Below are 8,144 nucleotides of genomic sequence, written 5' to 3'. Positions count from 1 at the left end.
CTTTTGCTTTCTTTTCCTTCTCCATCCACAGTCAGCTTCCACTCCCTCGTCCTCTGCTGCTTCTCCTCCTGCTGCTGCTGCTGTTGCTTATGGAAGTGCTAGATTAGTCTACTGCTGTGTTTTAATGGTGCGCGTAATGACAGGCTTCGTACCGACTCTTCCCCATTATGAGACATGTAAATGCGTTGAAGGGCAGCTCTATTTTGATTAAACAGAATGCTGTTGCAGTGTGTGTGTGTGTGTGTGTGTGTGTGTGTGTGTGTGTGTGTGTGTGTGTGTGTGTGGAGGAGGGAGAGGTAGGAGGTTTAGCTGGAGAGAAGAGACAGATAGGTACAGTGTGGGTGGTGGGTTGTTTTGTGGTCATGGTGGCCTTTTCATGGTAAGTAGGTGCCTAATGAACTGATGTATAAGCTGGTCGGAGTTTGTTGGTGTTAAAAAGAACCACAGCTGACACAGTGACTGTTATTATCTGTGTTTTGTGTACACTCTGTGTGTATTTCACCCTATACATCAGACTTTTTACAGCACTCAGTTGATGCTCTAAAGTGATACCATTATCAGCAGAATATATATTGGTCTCTAAATAGCAATAAACTGTAGGGCAGACAAAGATGCAGTGTATTGCTGAGAGTGACGTCTCATTCTTAATCCATAGGGTTTAAAATGATTGAAGCTATAACAGCTCCAAATATTCTGGGAATGCTATTCACAAGGTTTAGTGTTGTGCCAAAAGCACATTTGTGAGGTCAGACAATGATGTTGGACGAAGAGCTGGCCCGTAGTCTCCACCCTAATTCATCCAAAACGTGTATATCAGGCTGAGGTCAGGACTCTGTGCAGGCCAGTCAAGTTCTTCCACACCAAACTCGCTCATCCATGTCTTTATGGACCCTGCTTTGTGCAGTAGCACATAGTCATGTTGAAACTGGAAGGGGTGATCTCCAATCTGTTACCATAAAGTTGGGGGATGAAACTGTCCAAAATGTCTTGGTATGTTGAAGCATTAATTGTTTGTTTCAATAGAACTAAGTGGCAGAGCTCACCTCCTGAAAAACAACCCCACACAATAATATCTCTCCTCCACCAAACTTTACACTTGGCATATTGCAGTCAGACAAGTACCGTTCTCCTGGAAACCGCCAAACTGACACCCGTCCATTGACCAGAGGGAGAAGTGTGATTCATCACTCCAAAGAACACGTCTCCATTGCTCTAGAGTCCAGTGGTGGTATGTGTTATACCACTGCTTTGCATTGTGCTTGGTGATGTAAGGCTTGGATGCAGCTGCATCGTGGAAACCCATTCCATGAACTTCTCAGCACTGTTCGTGAACCAATCTGAAAGCCACGTGGAGTTTGGAGGTCTGTAGTGACTGATTTGGCAGAAAGTTGGTGACCTTTTGCACACTGTGCACCTCAGCATCCACTCATCCTGCTCTTGGATTTTAGTAGTGAGAAAGACTGGACTTGCACATCCTATCACAGTACCACACTGGAATTCACTGAGCTTCTGAGAGCAACCCATTCTTTCACAACTGTTTGTAGTAGCAGTCTGCATGCCTAGATGCTTGATTTTATACACTTGTGGCCATGGAAGTGATTAAAATGCTGGATTTCAGTAATTTGGATGGGTGAGTGAATACATTTGGGAATATAGTGTATACCAGGGGTAGGCAACTCCAGGCCTCGAGTGCTGGTGTCCTGCAGGTTTTAGACCTCACCCTGGGTCAACACACCTGAATCAAATGATTAGTTCATTACCAGGCCTCTGGAGAACTTCAAGACATGTTGGGGGTGTCCAAATTCCTGGGTTGCATCCTCCTGAGGCTGCATTTGTAGGCCAATTACGTCACAGCGAAGCAACGAAGGCTGTCCAAATTTGTAGACTCCTCCGAATGCAGCCGACAAATGCGTCCTCCTTTTCCCCGAAATTGAAGGATGGGTCGGGTGTGTTCTTCGTGGCCCACCATATCCCAGAATTCATAGCACGGCCCAGCCAGTTTCCAACAATGGTGACCACTACTCAGTGTTAATATTACTCTTATTACTCTTTCTGGTTCACAAAATAAACTTTTAACGTGTTTTCAGGCGAGAATGTAGCTGTGTAAACTTCAAATATCTGCTCGGTTTATCAAGACATCACATCACGTTTTCAGAGACGTCTGTTACCCACCAGCTCGATAGCTAGCTGGGAGCTCGAGGGTCAATAGAGCCGGCGAGGAGGGCAAACTCCGGTCACATCATTTTCAGATCACCGCGGTCTTTCGCTACTCAGGTTAAACGTGATATATAAGCCACTTAGATAACTTAAAAATGTTATCGTTTGGCTTTTTTCAGTGTTTTATTTGTTCATGAGTAAATCGGTTTGGCTGATATTAAAGTTATTAGATTAAATTAGATAAAATAAAACTTTATTAATCCCCTGGGTGGGTTCCTCCGGAGGTTTTCACACAGCTGAATAAACGTCAAACAGAAAACTGTTTAAACAGAAGTCTGAGATGGTCGAGAATTTATACCAGTGTCCTGTTATATTTTAGATAGCAAGGAGCAGACGGCTGAGTTTATTAAACTCCACCGAGACAGCGGTGATGCAAAACTGAAGGCTAGATCGTCCAATTTCACAGCCGCTCACTTCCGGTCTACCCGACCTTCTGAGGACCCAACCCACGTAGACTGGGAAGGACGGGTCCCCAGGAGAATGAAGCCTGTTGAGAAGGTAATTTAGGCATTTCAATCAGCTGTGGTGGATCAAGGACACGTCTGAAACCTGCAGGACACCGGCACTCGAGGCCTGGATTTGCCCATCCCTGGTGTATACTTTAAAAAGTATTTAACTCTTATTTTTATTATCAGTCAGTATCCTCATTAATAAGTCACTTGATTAATCAAATATTGCAAAAGCTCAAACATTTGAGTACCAAACAAAAGTATAAATGAATAGCTGACTCTAGTCAAAATCCAAATGAATGACCATGATCCACAACACTACATAATCTTTGTTATTTTTGTATTGGGCTACTGTACATGAACCCTCTTTAGGAGATCAACTGTGTTGTCACATCTTGTTTTGGAGGCTTAGTGTCAACAATTTTTAAAAAAAATTTGGAGTCAGAAGTGACCATATTTCGACCTGAGTGTAGATTACTAAGTTATTTGCTAAGGCTGGAAAGCTCTGTTAGCAAGCTGAATCCTAACAATATGAAACATTGCCAACAGTGCTAGTGCCAACAGATGGTGATTGCTGCAAAAAAGACTTTTGGTGCTATAGAAACCTGTGGGAAAAACCCCTTTCTGACTTGGCCTCCGTAAAAATGTTCTTGCTGAGTTTATGGTTCACTCACTCATTTGGGGTTAAACTGAATATAGTGTGAGGTTTGCTTAGATTATTCTCTATTTTTAAAAAACGTGGATTACCCTGGATATGGTCAGTGGTTATCAACTTGTGATTGACAGGTTATTAGCCAATGAGCCAGTGGTTTCACTGTTCCTTCCTCGTCATATCTGGTCTTTTGAAACCAACTTGGTGATGGTAGAATGGTTTATCTTGAGACTTCAGAACGGCACACAGAAACCAGCACTTTATACTGTGTGTGAGTGCAGCGCTAACCCATATTGTACCAAGCGTTGTCCTTAGTGCTAATTGGAATGCTACAATTTTATCTGCCAAAACCAAACTCTGAATTATTGAACAATTGTATCATGGCTATATTATTTCTTCATCAAACTGCTGCAGAAGGCACCAGCACCATAAAATGGTCTAGTTCAGCTTAGCTTAGCTGAGTTGAGGCCTAGCTAGCAGACATCTAGCCTAGCTAAAGAGCTACAGCCATTTTGTTTGCTAATGTGTATTACTTTACTGTTTCTGTTGTTTTTACGCACTTTCTTTTTTTAAAAAAAGACAAATTAAAGGACTAGCTGGATCTCACAATTAAATATCTTCCTCACCGGTTCAGCTGATATCCATCCATATATCTCTACTAATCAGGGTAGACTAAAAATCATTCAAAGCTGTACCAGGTTATGATTCTGTGTTATTCCGCTGGTATAAATACAAATGACTTTATCTTTTCCCAGTGCCTCTGCTACTCTTCTATCAGTGCCACCACACAATTAACAATTAGCATTATAGTGGGAGGATAACATTATATGAATAGCAAATACAGCATTAAATTGAACTGAATTATAAACTCTCTCCTCCCCCTGAAGCATCCATTAAGTCTAATAGCATTTCTGGCAGAAACCTAACTATAACATATCACAGTTAAGTAAATAGGCAAAACTCTGCATTGCATAAACAGGACCAAAATATGGTTTGCTCTTTTCTTTCTTTTTTTTGCTTGAAAAATAACTAAAATAGGAAATCTCTAATGCAGTCACTTTATCGGCGTTGTATTTGTCAGATGTGTTAATATTTTTACAACAAATACCAGACAATGCGTCATTACACACTTATTGATCTATACTACAGATAGCTGCAACAATTTCTTTTTTGCCCCAAGCTGCTTTTGATATTCTTGAGAAAGGTTGTTTTTTTTTTTTTTTAAATCTTGATCTGTTGTTTACAAAGGTAGCCATGAGCAGCTTTTTAGAAGTGTGAAGCCGGGCAGCTTTTTGCAGACTTGATAAATATCAGAGATGCAGGAAAATATGCCAGCATGACTGAAAAAGTCTGCATTGGACACACAAATGTGAGTACATTATTTTGTTACTACCTGCCATTTATGTCGTCTGAAAGTGCTGTTCACTGACCTTGGAGTCTCAGGGTTTTCACCTATTCAGCGAGCCTAGAACGCAGTGCAGTAAACACAGCATTTGACCCTGTTATTTTGAAAGTCAGTGCAAACCCTGACCCAGCGGATATTGTTGGGTATAAGTGCTACATATCCCACAAACACCCACCCACAAGCCTTGGGAGGGGTGGCAAAGTCATCTGTGTCTGAACCCAGTGCCCAGTCAGCAGCAGATTCTCTCAGTGAAGTTGCTGATTTGTGTCAGTGTTGAGTGTCGAGAGGTCGACGAGTTAATTTCCTTTGCCTTTGAAAGAGCTGCTGTGTGCTGTCTAATTAGAAATAGCACCGCGTGTCCTTTCTTTTCATAAACTATCCTTTCCCCTGAAGCCCAGACACAGCCATCCTGTGCCCATCTGCCACCTTTTGTGAATGCTAAAGGTTAAACATGGTAGATGTTGTCTTGAAAGGTGTTGTTAACATGACAAATGAACAAATGACCTCCTTGGGTAAAGCTATCATGTCTTTATTGGAAATAGATATGCACTCTCAATCAGGCAAACTCACACACACACACACACACACACACACACACACACACACACACACACATACATATATATATATATATATATATATACACACACACACTGCACCATGCTTTGTCTGCTCATATTTTAAAGATGCTGTTTCTATATTCTTCTGGTGACAGGTTAGCAGTGTGACAGACAAACAGTTGAACTGGGAAAAAGTAGAAGCTTGGAAGCAGATCCTTTGCACCAGTCCTGAGGCTTTTACTCCAGTGTTCTGCGGTCTACTTTTCCTCAGGGCCTGCTTTCAGTATTAAATATTTATTTCCTCACAGCATTCAAATTGTTTCAGAATAAATTTGCTTTTTCTTCCTTCCTTGGAACCTGTGGGATTATTTACCTTTTGCAGAGAGACTCAGAGCCCCGGGCTTTGGTGCTGTATTTCCCACGGCGAGCTGGGCATTAAGAGGCAATTTTAGATCAGTCAGTTTGGTATTAGACACTGTGCTCCTCTGTAGCCAAAGGCTGTCAGACTTCACTATCACAGCTTTCGGTGGTTCAGGAAGTCATTTCTAACAAAACAAGCTCAGTGTTTACTGAGCTGTGATTAATATTATATTAGTGCGAAAATATATCCTTAACCATGAATCTTCACACCTTGGCTGCAAATTTTCACACAACTCAACAGTTTTGCTTTTGGCTGCATTTTCATACCAAATGTTTGGGTCACATCCCTGTCTGATGGTTACAGATGCAGTCTGTACAGCTTGTTCTGGGCTTGAGGAGTCCAGGTTGGGTCTTTAGTGAAATTTTAAATCCCTGAGAGCACTGCTTGGCAAAGTCACGAGTCTGCACGAGCAATTTGTAAGTAAAATCCAACACTTACAAAGCCTTTAAATGCTGCAAATTTCTCCCACTTATGAAAGCCATTTCATAGATCTCCAATTAAAATGGGCCAAACATGCAACTCGTAGATGTGCATGAATATGCATGGTAAGAATGTGGCACCTTATGCATCCTTCAAATCTGGCATACAGACATTTTTCTAGAGGCAGCTTGATCGTTCATCTTGTTTGCATTCCAGTTGTTATGTTCCTGTCTGTGATGCTTTCATTTTATAGTCAGCTTCCTGTCTTTTGTTTCTGACATTTAATAATAATGACTGCGATATCACTGCTGAGTTGGTTTACAGATATGTGTGATAAATTAATGTTACCGGGGCTATAAATAGCCACAGCCATGTGTAATGGTCTTGCTAAAAGACAGCTGTTCTGCTGTTTGGATCTCTGCTGATGTGAGTCAGTCGGTGAAACTGCAGTTCACCATGTCATTGACAGTGAAAAGGCCACAAGTCTTAATTTTGCACATATGTTTTATTGATATGCAGCCAGTGGGTTCGAGTCTCATGCTCCATGTTCTGCAATGACTGAGATTAATACACTCAAACCAGGTGTACTTCAGCTTTGTGGCTTTTTGTTCATGTTACTTTTCATGTTGACATTTGGGTTTGAGATGTTCGCTCCGTACCTGGATGTTGTGGAAAGTTAAAGCTAACTTGAGTGGAATCAATAGTAGGCAAAGCAAAGTATTCCAGACATCCTTCCTAAACACTTTCTAGTTCTTCCTGGGGTATATTAGATGCTCTGAGGCCAAATGAAATATATAATCCCTACATCAAAGCTCTGGGTCTCCTTCTAGCAAGGCATGCCTGGAAAACCTCCAAAAGAAGGTGCCCAGGAGGCACTCCGACCAGATGCCTGAAGCTCAGCTGGGTCCTTTCAATGGAACGGTGACTCGACTCACATCTCCCCAGATGTCTGAACTTGACACCCTATCTCTAAGTGTAACGTTACTCTCACCAGCAGACAAACATGTAGACAGATATGAACACCACAGATCAGTGTGTGTCTGTTTTTTTGTTGTTGTTTTTGCTTCTGCCACAATCTTTTACATAGATTTAAAAGATAAACTGCTTAGGTTTTTGTGGTCTGAGATCACCACACTGTGACCTCATGAAACACATTTCAGGAATTGATAACATTTCACACACGTGTCATTGAAAAAGCCCCACATAGTGAATACAAATGTGAGATACTGTTGTATAACAACTTTTGTGGAGGAAATCAAGCTTTGCTTTCTGTGCTGTTTGGAAAACAAAGAGCTGCAGGATTTCATTCCCCAGCTGAATGTCTATTTTAATATACTGTATATTCAAATTCCAATAGTTATTCACAGCCCTAATTTGAGTGTTATTTGCCAATTCAAAATGGAGATGTGAATGAAGCACAGCGAAGGCTCCTCATCAATTGTAAAGCAAAATCCATGCAGCTCATGGTTGGTGCCTTGACCCTATGTTCTGTAAATACTATGGATGCCATTCAAACTGATGATATTCATTATATGTTCCAGAACTATGAAAACTAAATAACGCTTCTGTTTTTTTCCAAAGTCAAACTTGAGGCCCAGCTTTATTGCTGGAAACAAACCGAATTTACAATTAACCAAACAAGAAAATGCTTGCTTGCAGGGAGCCGCATAGACAGCCCGACACACAGCTTACGACAATGACATGACAAAGAACAAAGGGAAACTGAGGCCATAAATCCACAGAAGGTAATTAGGGAGATGAGACACTCGGGGGAAAGCAAGACACATGTGAAGTAAGTCAAACTAACGACAGAGGAAACAAAACTGAACATAGTGCACACAGGACAAGCGACTCAAAATGAAAAAAGGTAGCCTAAACATTGAGAGGGAGACAAAGGCTTTGTTCACACTGCAGGTCTTGATGCTCAATTCCGATTTTTTGATCAAATCCGATTTTCTTTTCTGCTCGTTCACACTACAAATGAAATGCGATAGCAAACGCGTTCTAGTGTGAACGCTCA

General features: G+C 41.4%; 1 protein-coding gene across 2 annotated transcripts in view; it reads left to right on the top strand.

Annotated features, from left to right (window-relative positions):
* The window catches only part of LOC147309617 (ephrin type-B receptor 1-like), a 145,075-nt gene that overhangs the window by 1,883 nt on the left and 135,048 nt on the right, over positions 1-8,144 (top strand). The gene's annotated exons all lie outside the window — the stretch shown is intronic.

Source organism: Aulonocara sp. 'chitande type north' Nkhata Bay, linkage group LG17 (assembly GCF_057382095.1).
Source record: "Aulonocara sp. 'chitande type north' Nkhata Bay isolate Kocher_YH1m ecotype deep benthic linkage group LG17, A_spYH_male_GT1.1, whole genome shotgun sequence".
In the NCBI taxonomy this organism is placed as follows: domain Eukaryota; kingdom Metazoa; phylum Chordata; class Actinopteri; order Cichliformes; family Cichlidae; genus Aulonocara; species Aulonocara sp. 'chitande type north' Nkhata Bay.
Note: the sequence above shows the minus strand (reverse complement) of the source record. Positions and strands in the feature narration are given on the sequence as shown.